Source organism: Oncorhynchus nerka, linkage group LG28, assembly GCF_034236695.1.
Source record: "Oncorhynchus nerka isolate Pitt River linkage group LG28, Oner_Uvic_2.0, whole genome shotgun sequence".
NCBI lineage: Eukaryota > Metazoa > Chordata > Actinopteri > Salmoniformes > Salmonidae > Oncorhynchus > Oncorhynchus nerka.
The window spans coordinates 28,570,896-28,588,193 of NC_088423.1; the positions used below are offsets into that span (position 1 = coordinate 28,570,896).

The 17,298-nt window shown below is 37.1% G+C and overlaps 1 protein-coding gene across 5 annotated transcripts in view; it reads right to left on the bottom strand.

The window, feature by feature from the left end:
- The window catches only part of LOC115113092 (E3 ubiquitin-protein ligase MARCHF8-like), a 136,211-nt gene extending 119,496 nt beyond the window's left edge, over positions 1–16,715 (bottom strand). For 4 of the 5 annotated variants that reach the window (XM_029640331.2, XM_029640330.2, XM_029640328.2 and 1 more), the window contains exon 1: positions 16,381–16,715. The gene's annotated coding sequence lies outside the window, so the exon portion shown is untranslated. The remainder of the gene's footprint in view (positions 1–16,380) is intronic. The other variant, XM_029640326.2, reaches the window with a different exon arrangement.
- Positions 16,716–17,298: the final 583 nt, after the last annotated feature.

The following is a 17,298-nucleotide window of genomic DNA, read 5'->3' on the forward strand; positions in this document are numbered from 1 at the left end:
TACTATACACTGTTCTCTACTGTACTCTACTGTACTCTATTCTCTACTCTACTATACACTGTACTCTACTCTACAATACATTGTTCTCTACTATACAATGTTCTCTACTGTACTCTACTATACACTGTACTCTACTATACCCTATACTCTACTATACACTATACTCTACACTGTTCTTTACTATACTGTACTATACACTGTTCTCTACTGTACTCTACTATACACTGTTCTCTACTATATACTGTTCTCTACTATACACTGTTCTTTACTGTACTATACACTGTTCTCTAGTATACCCTACTATACACTGTTCTCTACTGTACTCTACTATATACTGTTCTTTACTGTACTCTACTGTACACATTACGTACTCTCTACTCTACTATACTCTGTTCTCTACTCTACTATACACTGTACTCTACTCTACAATACATTGTTCTCTACTATACAATGTTCTCTACTGTACTCTACTATACACTGTACTCTACTATACACTATACTCTACACTGTTCTTTACTATACTGTACTATACACTGTTCTCTACTGTACTCTACTATACACTGTTCTCTACTATATACTGTTCTCTACTATACACTGTTCTTTACTGTACTATACACTGTTCTCTACTGTACTCTACTATATACTGTTCTTTACTGTACTCTACTATACACTGTACTCTACTATATACTGTTCTTTACTGTACACATTACGTACTCTCTACTCTACTATACACTGTACTCTACTGTACAATGTTCTCTACTGTTCTCTACTGTACTCTACTGTACACTGTACTCTACTATACACTGTACTCTACTATACACTGTTCTTTACTATACACTGTTCTTTACTACACACTGTTCTTTACTGCACTATACACTGTTCTTTACTATACACTATACTCTACTATACACTATACTCTACTATACACTGTTCTCTACTGTACTCTACTATACACTGTTCTCTACTGTACAATGTTCTTTACTGTACTATCCACTGTTCTCTACTGTACTCTACTATACACTGTTCTTTACTGTACTATACACTGTTCTCTACTATATACTATACATTACTGTACTATACACTGTACGATACACTGTTCTTTACTGTACTATACACTGTCCTTTACTGTACTATACACTGTTCTCTACTGTACTCTACTGTACACTGTTCTTTACTGTCCTATACACTGTTCTTTACTGTACTCTACTATACACTGTACTCTACTATATACTGTTCTTTACTGTACACATTACGTACTCTCTACTCTACTATACACTGTACTCTACTATACACTGTACTCTACACTGTACTCTACTCTACACTGTTCTTTACTGTACTATACACTGTTCTCTACTATACAATGTTCTCTACTGTACTCTACTATACACTGAACTCTACTATACACTGTACTCTACTATACACTTCTCTACCGTACTCTACTATACTCTCTACTCTACTATACTGTTCTTTACTATACTGTTCTTTACTATACTATACACTGTACTCTACTATACACTGTTCTCTACTATACACTGTACTCTACTGTACTCTACTATACACGGTTCTCTACTATACACTGTACTCTACTATACACTATACTCTACACTGTTCTTTACTATACTGTACTATACACTGTTCTCTACTCTACTATATACTGTACTCTACTCTACAATACATTGTTCTCTACTATACAATGTTCTCTACTGTACTCTACTATACACTGTTCTCTACTATACACTGTTCTTTACTGTACTATACACTGTTCTCTAGTATACCCTACTATACACTGTTCTCTACTGTACTCTACTATATACTATTCTTTACTGTACTCTACTGTACACATTACGTACTCTCTACTCTACTATACACTGTACTCTACTATACACTGTACTCTACTGTACACTGTTCTCTACTGTTCTCTACTGTACTCTACTATACACTGTACTCTACTATACACTGTTCTTTACTATACACTGTTCTTTACTATACTGTACTATACACTGTACTCTACTGTACTCTACTATACACTGTTCTTTATTATACACTGTTCTTTACTGTACTATACACTGTTCTCTAGTATACCCTACTATACACTGTTCTCTACTGTACTCTACTATACACTGTTCTCTACTATACACTGTTCTCTACTGTACTCTACTATAGACTGTTCTCTACTATATACTGTTCTCTACTGTACTCTACTATACACTGTTCTTTATTATACACTGTTCTTTACTGTACTATACACTGTTCTCTAGTATACCCTACTATACACTGTTCTCTACTGTAATCTACAATATACTGTACTCTACTATACACTATACTGTACTCTACTATACACTGAACTCTCTACTCTACTATATACTGTACTCTATACACTGTCCTCTACTATACACTGTACTCTACTATACTGTTCTTTACTATATTGTTCTTTACTATACTATACACTGTACTCTACTATACACTGTTCTCTACTGTACTCTACTATACACTGTACTCTACTGTACTCTACTATACACTGTTCTTTACTATACACTGTTCTCTACTGTACTCTACTATACACTATACTCTACTCTACACTGTACTCTAATATACACTATACTCTCCACTGTTCTTTACTATACTGTACTATACACAGTTCTCTACTGTACTCTACTATACTCTGTTCTCTACTCTACTATACACTGTACTCTACTCTACAATACATTGTTCTCTACTATACAATGTTCTCTACTGTACTCTACTATATACTGTTCTTTACTGTACTCTACTATACACTGAACTCTCTACTCTACTATATACTGTACTCTACTATACACTGTACTCTACTGTACACTGTTCTCTACTGTACACTGTTCTCTACTGTACTGTTCTTTACTGTACTATACACTGTACTCTACTGTACTCTACTATACACTGTTCTTTATTATACACTGTTATTTACCGTACTATACACTGTTCTCTAGTATACCCTACTATACACTGTTCTCTACTGTATTCTACTATACACTGTTCTCTACTATACACTGTTCTCTACTGTACTCTACTATACACTGTTCTCTACTATACACTGTTCTCTACTGTACTCTACTATACACTGTTCTCTACTGTACTCTACTATACACTGTACTCTCTACTCTACTATACTATGTTCTCTTCTATACACTGTACTCTACTATACTCTACTATACACTGTTCTCTACTGTACTCTACTATACACTGTTCTCTACTGTACACTGTTCTTTACTATACTGTTCTGTACTGTACTATACACTGTACTCTACTGTACTCTACTATACACTGTTCTCTACTATACACTGTTCTCTACTGTTCTCTACTATACACTGTTCTCTACTGTACTCTACTATACACTGTACTCTACTCTACTATACTCTGTTCCCCTCTATACACTGTACTCTACTATACTCTACTATACACTGTTCTCTACTGTACTCTACTATACTCTACTATACACTGTTCTCTACTGTACACTGTTCTCTACTATACACTGTTCTCTACTGTACTCTACTATACACTGTACTCTACTCTACTATACTCTGTTCTCTTCTATACAATGTACTCTACTATACTCTACTATACACTGTACTCTACTATACACTGTACTCTACTATACACTGTTCTTTACTATACTGTTCTTTACTGTACTATACACTGTACTCTACTATACACTGTTCTTTATTATACACTGTTCTTTACTGTACTATACACTGTTCTCTAGTATACTATACACTGTTCTCTTCTGTATTCTACTATACACTGTTCTCTACTGTACTCTACTATACACTGTTCTCTACTGTACTCTACTATACAGTGTTCTCTACTGTACTCTACTATACAGTGTTCTCTACTGTACTCTACTATACACTGTTCTCTACTATACACTGTTCTCTACTGTACTCTACTATACACTGTTCTCTACTATACACTGTTCTCTACTGTACTCTACTATACACTGTACTCTCTACTCTACTATACTCTGTTCTCTTCTATACACTGTACTCTACTATACTCTACTATACACTGTTCTCTACTGTACTCTACTATACACTGTTCTCTACTGTACTCTACTATACACTGTTCTCTACTGTACTCTACTATACACTGTTCTCTACTATACACTGTTCTCTACTGTACTCTACTATACACTGTTCTCTACTATACACTGTTCTCTACTGTACTCTACTATACACTGTACTCTACTGTACTCTACTATACACTGTTCTTTATTATACACTGTTCTTTACCGTACTATACACTGTTCTCTAGTATACCCTACTATACACTGTTCTCTACTGTATTCTACTATACACTGTTCTCTACTATACACTGTTCTCTACTGTACTCTACTATACACTGTTCTCTACTATACACTGTTCTCTACTGTACTCTACTATACACTGTTCTCTACTGTACTCTACTATACACTGTACTCTCTACTCTACTATACTATGTTCTCTTCTATACACTGTACTCTACTATACTCTACTATACACTGTTCTCTACTGTACTCTACTATACACTGTTCTCTACTGTACACTGTTCTGTACTGTACTATACACTGTACTCTACTGTACTCTACTATACACTGTTCTCTACTATACACTGTTCTCTACTGTTCTCTACTATACACTGTTCTCTACTGTACTCTACTATACACTGTACTCTACTCTACTATACTCTGTTCCCCTCTATACACTGTACTCTACTATACTCTACTATACACTGTTCTCTACTGTACTCTACTATACTCTACTATACACTGTTCTCTACTGTACACTGTTCTCTACTATACACTGTTCTCTACTGTACTCTACTATACACTGTACTCTACTCTACTATACTCTGTTCTCTTCTATACAATGTACTCTACTATACTCTACTATACACTGTACTCTACTATACACTGTACTCTACTATACACTGTTCTTTACTATACTGTTCTTTACTGTACTATACACTGTACTCTACTATACACTGTTCTTTATTATACACTGTTCTTTACTGTACTATACACTGTTCTCTAGTATACTATACACTGTTCTCTTCTGTATTCTACTATACACTGTTCTCTACTGTACTCTACTATACACTGTTCTCTACTGTACTCTACTATACAGTGTTCTCTACTGTACTCTACTATACAGTGTTCTCTACTGTACTCTACTATACACTGTTCTCTACTATACACTGTTCTCTACTGTACTCTACTATACACTGTTCTCTACTATACACTGTTCTCTACTGTACTCTACTATACACTGTACTCTCTACTCTACTATACTCTGTTCTCTTCTATACACTGTACTCTACTATACTCTACTATACACTGTTCTCTACTGTACTCTACTATACACTGTTCTCTACTGTACTCTACTATACACTGTTCTCTACTATACACTGTTCTCTACTGTACTCTACTATACACTGTTCTCTACTATACACTGTTCTCTACTGTACTCTACTATACACTGTTCTCTACTATACACTGTTCTCTACTGTACTCTACTATACACTGTACTCTACTATATACTGTTCTTTACTGTACTCTACTATACACTGAACTCTCTACTCTACTATACACTGTACTCTACTATACTGTTCTTTACTATACTATACACTGTCCTCTACTATACACTGTACTCTACTGTACTCTACTATACACTGTTCTTTACTATACACTGTACTCTACTATACACTATACTCTACTATACACTATACTCTACTATACACTATACTCTACACTGTTCTTTACTATACTGTACTATACACTGTACTCTACTATACTCTGTTCTCTACTCTACTATACACTGTACTCTACTCTACAATACATTGTTCTCTACTATACAATGTTCTCTACTGTACTCTACTATAGACTGTACTCTACTATATACTGTTCTTTACTGTACTCTACTATACACTATACTCAACTCTACTATACACTGAACTCTCTACTCTACTATATACTGTACTCTACTATACACTGTACTCTACTGTACACTGTTCTCTACTGTACACTGTTCTCTACTATACACTGTACTCTACTATACACTGTTCTTTACTGTACTATACACTGTACTCTACTGTACTGTACTATACACTGTTCTTTATTATACACTGTTCTTTACTGTACTATACACTGTTCTCTAGTATACCCTACTATACACTGTTCTCTACTGTATTCTACTATACACTGTTCTCTACTGTACTCTACTATACACTGTTCTCTACTGTACTCTACTATACACTGTTCTTTATTATACACTGTTCTTTACCGTACTATACACTGTTCTCTAGTATACCCTACTATACACTGTTCTCTACTGTATTCTACTATACACTGTTCTCTACTATACACTGTTCTCTACTGTACTCTACTATACACTGTTCTCTACTATACACTGTTCTCTACTGTACTCTACTATACACTGTTCTCTACTGTACTCTACTATACACTGTACTCTCTACTCTACTATACTATGTTCTCTTCTATACACTGTACTCTACTATACTCTACTATACACTGTTCTCTACTGTACTCTACTATACACTGTTCTCTACTGTACACTGTTCTTTACTATACTGTTCTGTACTGTACTATACACTGTACTCTACTGTACTCTACTATACACTGTTCTCTACTATACACTGTTCTCTACTGTTCTCTACTATACACTGTTCTCTACTGTACTCTACTATACACTGTACTCTACTCTACTATACTCTGTTCCCCTCTATACACTGTACTCTACTATACTCTACTATACACTGTTCTCTACTGTACTCTACTATACTGTACTATACACTGTTCTCTACTGTACACTGTTCTCTACTATACACTGTTCTCTACTGTACTCTACTATACACTGTACTCTACTCTACTATACTCTGTACTCTACTATACACTGTACTCTACTATACTCTACTATACACTGTACTCTACTATACACTGTTCTTTACTATACACTGTTCTTTACTATACTGTTCTGTACTGTACTATACACTGTACTCTACTATACACTGTTCTTTATTATACACTGTTCTTTACTGTACTATACACTGTTCTCTAGTATACTATACACTGTTCTCTTCTGTACTTCTACTATACACTGTTCTCTACTGTCTACTGTACTCTACTATACACTGTTCTCTACTGTACTCTACTATACAGTGTTCTCTACTGTACTCTACTATACAGTGTTCTCTACTGTACTATACTACTATACACTGTTCTCTACTATACACTGTTCTACTATACTGTACTCTACTATACACTGTTCTCTACTATACACTGTTCTCTACTGTACTCTACTATACACTGTACTCTCTACTCTACTATACTCTGTTCTCTTCTATACACTGTACTCTACTATACTCTACTATACACTGTTCTCTACTGTACTCTACTATACACTGTTCTCTACTGTACTCTACTATACACTGTTCTCTACTATACACTGTACTCTACACTGTACTACTGTACTCTACTATACACTGTTCTCTACTATACACTGTTCTCTACTGTACTCTACTATACACTGTTCTCTACTATACACTGTTCTCTACTGTACTCTACTATACACTGTACTCTACTATATACTGTTCTTTACTGTACTCTACTATACACTGAACTCTCTACTCTACTATACACTGTACTCTACTATACTGTTCTTTACTATACTATACACTGTCCTCTACTATACACTGTACTCTACACTGTACTCTACTATACACTGTTCTTTACTATACACTGTTCTCTACTATACTATACACTGTACTCTACTATACACTATACTCTACTATACACTATACTGTACTCTCTACACTGTTCTTTACTATACTGTACTATACACTGTACTCTACTACTACTCTGTTCTATACTGTACTATACACTGTACTCTACTCATACAATACATTGTTCTCTACTATACAATGTTCTCTACTGTACTACTACTATAGACTGTACTCTACTATATACTGTTCTTTACTGTACTCTACTATACACTATACTCAACTCTACTATACACTGAACTCTCTGTACTCTACTATATACTGTACTCTACTATACACTGTACTCTACTGTACACTGTTCTCTACTGTACACTGTTCTTTACTATACACTGTACTCTACTATACACTGTTCTTTACTACACTGTACTCTACTATACACTGTACTCTACTGTACTATACTGTACTATACACTGTTCTTTATTATACACTGTTCTTTACTGTACTATACACTGTTCTCTACTGTATTCTACTATACACTGTTCTCTACTGTACTCTACTATACACTGTTCTCTACTGTACTCTACTATACACTGTTCTCTACTGTACTACTATACACTGTTCTCTACTGTATACTATACACTGTTCTCTACTATACACTGTTCTCTACTGTACTCTACTATACACTGTACTCTCTACTCTACTATACTCTGTTCTCTACTGTACTCTACTGTACACTGCTCTCTACTGTACTCTACACTACTATACACTGTTCTCTACTATACACTGTACTCTACTATACACTGTACTCTACTCTACTATACACTGTACTCTACTATACATTGTTCTCAACTATACACTGTACTCTACTATACTCTACTATACCCTGTTCTTTACTATACACTGTTCTTTACTGTGCTCTACTATACACTGTACTCTACTATACACTGTTCTCTTTACTATACACTGTTCTTTACTATACACTGTTCTTTCTACTATACACTGTTCTGTACTCTACTATACACTGTACTCTACTATACACTGTACTCTACTATACACTGTACTCTACTACTTTACTGTACTATACACTGTACTCTACTATACACTGTTCTTTACTATACACTGTTCTTTACTATACTGTACTGTACTGTACACTGTATACACTGTACTGTACTCTACTATACACTGTTCTTTACACTTATACACTGTACTCTGTTCTCTACTATACAATGTTCTATACTGTACTACTACACTGTACTCTACTATACACTGTACTCTACTGTATCTACTACTATACTGTACATACTATACACTGTACTCTACTATACACTGTACTTTACTATACACTGTTCTTTACTGTACTATACACTGTACTCTACTACTACACTGTATACTGTTCTACTGTACTATACTGTTCTTTACTGTACTGTACTATACACTGTTCTTTACTATACACTGTTCTTTACTGTACTATACACTGTTCTCTACTATACATTGTTCTCTACTATACACTGTTCTCTACTGTACTCTACTATACACTGTTCTTTACTATACACTGTTCTCTACTATACACTATACTCAATACACTGTACTCTACTATACACTGAACTTACTTACTACTATACACTGTACTACTCTACTACACTGTACTCTACTGTACTCTACTATACACTGTACTCTACTATACACTGTACCTACTACTGTTCTTTACTATATTGTTCTTTACTATACTATACACTGTACTCTACTATACACTGTTCTCTACTGTACTGTTCTCTACTATACAATGTTCTGTACTCTACTATACACTGTACTCTACTACTGTTCTTTACTATACTGTACTATACACTGTTCTCTACTGTACTCTACTATACTCTACTGTTCTTTACTCTACTATACACTGTACTCTACTGTACTCTACTATACACTACATTGTTCTCTATACACTGTACTACTATACACTGTTCTCTACTGTACTATACTGTTCTCTACTATACACTGTACTCTACTATATACTGTTCTTTACTGTACTCTACTATACACTGTATATTCACTGTACACTGTACTCTACTATACACTGTACTCTACTATACACTGTTCTCTACTATACACTGTACTCTACTATACACTGTTCTCTACTGTACTCTACTGTTCTCTCTCTACTGTACTCTACTATACACTGTACTGTTACTATACACTGTTCTTTACTACTATACACTGTTCTTCTTTACTATACACTGTTCTTTACTGTACTATACACTGTACTACTATACACTGTACACTGTTCTCTACTATACTGTTCTTTATACACTGTTCTACTTGTATTACTACACTGTTACTATACTGTACTACTACATACTGTTCTCTACTATACTCTACTATACACTGTTCTCTACTGTATACACTGTACTATACACTGTTCTCTACTATACACTGTTCTCTACTGTTCTACTATACTGTATACTACTGTTCTCTACTGTACACTCTACTATACACTGTTCTCAACTGTACTATACACTGTACTCTACTATACTACTATACTGTACTCTACTGTACTCTACTACACTGTTCTACACTGTTACACTGTTCTCTACTATACACTGTTCTTTACTATTACTGTTCTATATACACTGTTCTTTACTGTACTATACACTGTACTCTACTATACTCTACTATACACTGTTCTTTGTGTTATTTACTGTACTATACACTGTTCTCTAGTACTACACTGTTCTACTACTATACACTGTTCTCTACTATATTCTACTATACACTGTTCTCTACTATACACTGTACTGTACTACTATACACTGTTCTCTACTATACACTGTACTCTACTACTACTACTATGTACTATACTCCTACTCTACTATACACTGTACTTACTACTCTACTCTACAATACATTGTTCTCTACTATACAATGTTCTCTACTGTACTCTACTATACACTGTACTCTACTATATACTGTTCTTTACTGTACTCTACTATACACTGTACTCTACTATACACTACTATACCCTGTTCTTTACTATACACTGTTCTTTACTGTGCTCTACTATACACTGTTCTCTACTATACACTGTTCTCTACTATACTCCACTATATACTGTTCTTTACTGTACTCTACTATACACTATACTCAACTCTACTATACACTGAACTCTCTACTCTACAATATACTGTACTCTACTATACACTGTACTCTACTATACACTGTTCTTTACTACACACTGTTCTTTACTGTACTATACACTGTTCTCTACTATACACTATACTCTACTATACACTGTTCTCTACTGTACTCTACTATACACTGTTCTCTACTGTACAAGGTTCTTTACTGTACTATCCACTGTTCTCTACTGTACTCTACTATACACTACTCTACTATACACTGTTCTTTACTGTACTATACACTGTTCTCTACTATATACTGTTCTTTACTGTACTATACACTGTACGATACACTGTTTTTTACTGTACGATACACTGTTCTTTACTGTACTATACACTGTTCTTTACTGTACTATACACTGTTCTCTACTATACACTTCTCTACTGTACTCTACTATACACTGTTCTCTACTGTACACTGTTCTTTACTGTCCTATACACTGTTCTTTACTGTACTCTACTGTACGATACACTGTTCTTTACTGTACTATACACTGTTTTTTACTGTACTATACACTGTTCTCTACTCTACTATACACTGTTCTCTACTCTACTATACACTGTTCTCTACTGTACTCTACTATACACTGTTCTCTACTGTACACTGTTCTTTACTGTACTATACACTGTTCTCTACTGTACTCTACTATACACTGTACTCTACTATACACTGTTCTTTACTGTACTGTACACCGTTCTTTACTGTACTATACACTACTGTACTATACACTGTACTCTACGATACCCTGTTCTTTACTGTACTATACACTGTTATTTACTGTACTATAAACTGTACACTACTGTACTATACACGTATTTACTGTACTATACACTGTACTCTACTGTACTATACACTTATTTACTGTACTATACACTGTTATTTACTGTACTATACACTGTTCTTTACTGTTCTGTGCTGTTCAAACTTGTGAACCCAACTGTGGTGTATGACTAATATGATTTCTCTTTGATCCCAATTCTATTGCAGTTACTGATTTTTTCTTCTTCTGAAAATACCGTTTTGATAACGGAATTTCCAGTTTTAATCCCTTAATAATTCAAAACAAAATTGATATCAATAAAAGCACTACCTAATTGATAGGACTACCTTGTTACTTCTGTGAACTTCCATTATCCTCCCTCCCTCCCTCATGTATATCTTAAAGATATATGGGTTTTTGGTAACGGAATTTCAAGTCACAAGTAAATGTTTCTTAAATACAGAAGGCAGAGAAATGTCTCCAAAACTAAATATAAGTGTTGATATTAGTTGGCACGGGTCTTTAGTTCAACATTATTGTGTTATGTTGTATTTCTAATACCTTAGAAGTATTTATCTAAATCCCCCTTTCCATCTGTTAGACCAGAAATCAAAGACTTTGCTTATTCCCAATTTTTCAGATGGAACATTTTTGAAAAATGTATTGCAACAAAAAAAATCTAGACAAAGCTTCATTTGACACCCAATTTGATATGCTCCAATTAACTTCACATTTTGGTGCTCATGGGTCCTTTTACATGGAAATGACCCTAGGCCTTTTTAATCCAAAATGATTGACTGGAAATAATCAATCAACACAATAGTGATGACATACTGTGCCAGTTCCATTTTAATTACAGATGCAAAGGCCTACAGGATACAACTCTGCAAATAAAGCAAGCTCAGCCCTGTTAGTTTTATGGTCCAATCACAGTTGTTGTGTCTTTATCTGTGTAAAGGACCCCCCATCACCCTGTTAAGTTTTAAAATATAATTATCAAATCAAATTTTAGTAGTCACATGCGCCGAATACAACAGTGAAATGCTTACTTACGAGCCTCTAACCAACAATGCAGTTAAAAAAAAAACATAAGAATAAGAAGTAAAGGTAACAAGTAATTAAAGAGCAGCAGTAAAATAAAAATGGCGAGAATATATACAGGGGGGTACCGGTACAGAGTCAATGTGCGGGGGCACCGGTTATTTGAGGTAATATGTATATGTACGTAGAGTTATTAAAGTGAATATGCATAGATGATAACAATAGAGTAGCAGCAGTGTAAAAGGGGGGGAGGGGCAATGCAAATCATCTGGGTAGCCATTTAATTAGGTGTTCAGGAGTCTTATGGCTTGGGGGTAGAAGCTGTTAGAAGCCTCTTGGACCGAGACTTGGCGCTCCGGTACCGCTTGTCGTGCGGGAGCAAAGAGAACAGTCTTTGACCAGGGTGGCTGGAGTTGTTCACAATTTTTAGGGCCTTCCTCTGACACCACCTGATACAGAGGTCCTGGATGGCAGGAAGCTTGGCTCCAGTGATGTACTGGGCCGTTCGCACTACCCTCTGTAGTGCCTTGCGGTCGGAGGCCGAGCGGTTGCCATACCAGGCAGTGATGCAACCAGTCAGGATGCTCTCGATGGTGCACCTATAGAACCTTTTGAGGATCTGAGGACCCATTTTCAGTCTCCTGATGGGGAATAGGTTTTGTCGTGCCTCTTCACAACTGTATTGGTGTGCTTGGACCATGTTAGTTTGTTGGTGATGTGGACACCAAGGAACTTGAAGCTCTCAACCTGCTCCACTGCAGCCCCGTCAATGAAAATGGGGGAGTGTGCGGTCCTCTTTTTCCTGGAGTCCACAATCATCTCCTCCATCTAGAGCACGTTGAGGGAAAGGATGTTGTCCTGGCACCACAGGGTCAGGTCTCAGACCTTCTCCCTAAAGGCTGTCTCGTCATTGTCGTGATCAGGCCTACCACTGTTGTGTCATCGGCAAACTTAATGTTGGTGTTGGAGTTGTGCCTGGCCATGCAGTCATGAGTGAACGGGGAGTACAAGAGGGGACTGAGCACGCACCCTTGAAGGACCCCTGTGTTGAGGATCAGCATGGCAGATGTGTTGTTACCGATCCTTATCACCTGGGGGCGGCCCGTCAGGAAGTTCAGGATCCAGTTGCAGAGGGAGGTGTTCAGTCCCAGAATCCTTAGCTTATTGATGAGCTTTGAGGGCACTATGGTGTTGAACGCTGAGCTGTAGTCAATGAATAGCATTCTCACATAGGTGTTCCTTTTGTCCAGGTGGGAAAGGGCAGTGTGGAGTGCAATAGAGATAGCATCATCTGTGGATCTGTTGGGGCAGTATGCAAATTGGAGTGGGTCTAGGGTTACTGGGACAATGGTGTTGTGAGCCATGATCAGCCTTTCGAAGCACTTCATGGCTACAGACGTGAGTGCTATGGGTCGGTATTCGTTTAGGCAGGTTACCTTAGTGTTCTTGGGCACAGACACTATGGTGGTCTGCTTGAAACATGCTGGTATTACAGACTCGGACAGGGAGAGGTTGAAAATGTCAGTGAAGACACTTGCCAGTTGGTAAGCGCATGCTCGGAGTACACGTCCTGGTAATCCGTCTGGCCCTGCGGCCTTGTGAGCGTTGACCTGTTTAAAGGTCTTACTAATATCGGCTGCGGAGAGCTGGTGCTCTCATGCATGTTTCAGTGTTGCTTGCCTCAAAGCAAGCATATAAGTAGTTTAGCTTGACTGGTAGGCTAGTGTCACTGGGCAGCTCTTGGCTGTGCTTCCCTCTGTAGTCTGTAATGGTTTGCAAGCCCTGCCACATCCGACGAGCACCAGAGCCAGTGTAGTACGATTCGATCTTAGTCCTGTATTGACGCTTTGTCTGTTTGATGGTTCGTTGGAGGGCATAGCTTCCGGGTTAGAGTCCCGCTCCTTGAAAGTGGCAGCTCTAGCCTTTAGCTCATTGCAGATGTTGCCTGTAATCTATGGCTTCTGGTTGGGGTATGTATGTACAGTCACTGTGGGGACAACGTGATCGATGCACTTATTGATGAAGCCAATGACTGATGTGGTGTACTTCTCGGAGGAATCCCGGAATGTATTCCAGTCTGTGCTAGCAAAACAGCTTAGCATCTGCTTCATGCTTCTTGTAGCTTAGCATCTGCTTCATCTGACCACTTGTTTTATTGATCTAGTCACTGGGGCTTCCTTAATTTTTGCTTGGAAGCAGGAATCAGGAGGAAAGAATTATGGTCAGATTTGCCAAATGGAGGGCGAGGGAGAACGTTGTATGTGTTTCTGTGTGTGGAGTAAAGGTGGTCAAGAGTTTTTAGTCCTCTGGTTGCACATTTAACATGCTGATAGAAATTTGGTAAAAACAGATTTAAGTTTCCCTACATTAAAGTCCCGGCTACTAGGAGAGCCGCCTCTGGGTGAGTGTTTTCTTGTTTGCTTATGGCGGAATTCAGCTCATTCAATGCTGTCTTAGTGCCAGCCTCTGACTGTGGTGGTATGTAAAACAGCTACGGAAAATACAGATGAAAACTCTAGGTAGGTAGTGTGGTCTACAGTTTATCATAAGATACTCTACCTCAGGCGAGCAATAGCTTGAGACTTCCTTAGATATCGTGCACCAGCAGTTATTTACAAAAATACATAGTCCGCCGCCCCTTGTCTTACCAGATGCCGCTGTTCTATCCTGACGGTACAGCGTATAACCAGCCAGCTGTATGTTGATAGTGCCGTCATTCAGCCATGTCTCCGTGAAGCATAAGATATTACAGTTTTGAATGTCCCGTTGGTAGTTTAATCTTCCACGTAAGTAATCTATTTTATTGTCCAAAGATTGCACGTTTGCTAGCAGAGTGGAAGGAAGTGGGGCTTATTCAATCGCCTATGAATTCTCAGAAGGCAGCCCTCCCTTACGTACCCTTTTTCTCCACCTCCTCTTCACGCAAATCACGGGGATCTGGGCTTCTTCCCGACAAAGTACAATGTTGCTGTAGTTTGACAGGGTTTTAAGGGGTTCATCATCCCTAGGGCCAGGAGTTTTTCCAGTTAAAAAACAAACATTTTACCTGCTTAGAAAAAAAATCTGGTCCCATCATAGCCCATATAAAAGTGGTTTGTTTTACATCTGATTTATTATTGTCATACCATACAACTAGCATCCAGAGTTTTACCTGGTTAGCCTACTAGATCAGGACAAACTCTGGGCCCCAGGAAAACAATTTGTACCCCACCACATATCCTATGTGTACTGTATCTCAAAATGTACTTACATCGACATTTTCTTATTGTTTGTTTTGGTGGCAGGAATGGGCTTCCATACAGTAAATATGTGATGGTACATTGAAGAACAGCGCAATATTATTTAGGGTAGCCAATCCGAGGATATTCCGTCTGATTATCTCACATAAATCACAAATAAAGGACCATTGATGCCAACACTGGAAGAAGAATAGCCTAGTGGTGGCATTCTCAAAGAGCACAGGAATGTGACAGAATTATTGTGCAAACAAAATAAAATCAATAACAGCAAACCTACTCGCCAACCGGACAAAACTGTATGAATACCTAGGCTATTTAGCCTTAGCTGACATTAAATATATTCAGAATAAAGCAGCTGATTCGCTATGGGTCCATATCGCGCATACTATTTTTGAAGTAGGCTAATGTCACACCCACCTTATTTTTATGCTGTAGAAATACTGTCAGTTATGTATTTATGTAGGCTACAGTGATCGTGGAGTGCAGATATTCACACAATCCGTATAGCTATTCCATCAAGACATGCGTCGTCTCTGTGATAATTTTTTATATAAGGCGCAGCAGTTACAATGTAGCCAGACATTTACATTTTCCGAAGTTCTCCGCGGCGATGAAACGCTCACTTCCCCCGTTCAAAATGCACACACGGTGCAGAGAAAAAGATCACCCACCGGCGCTTTCTCCCAGGCTCAATGGTGGTGATGTTTAGTATATTTCATAGCACCCATCCGCATAAGTATGCTTCACTGACTTCCGCGTTACAATTGAGTGAAAAAAAATAGGACGTGTAGAAAAAAACGGCTTTAAGGCAGGCACGTCAGAGAAGGGGGGGCTTACTTTTCTCTGCTTTTGATAGATTTAAACACTATTTGAATCACCATGGCCACAACCATAAACTGTCAACTCCATCTGCCTGATAGATTAAAGTACAATATTAATTTAATTCGGTTTTAAAGTCATAAAGCATCTGAGGAAATACTAAACTGCTACTGTGTTTTCCACTTGATTGAATAAGAAAAATATTTTTTTTGTCAACTCATTATGACATCAACTCCGACAGATTTTTATCCAATGCCAACTCCATCAGACAGATGAATGTGTTTATTGGGGATTTTCAAATGAATCAGTGTCCCTCTATTTCATATGTTTGTAATTAACTTTTATTTTTTACAGGAAAAAATGTCTGTTTTGAGTATCTGTTGTCAACTCTGCCAGTGGCGACTAAACCCTTAGTCAACTCAGTCACTGATGACTAAACCCTTAAAATACATGTTTTGTTTATATTGTAATCACTGTTCTGCAACATATGTTAAAACAATTGAAGTATTTACAGTG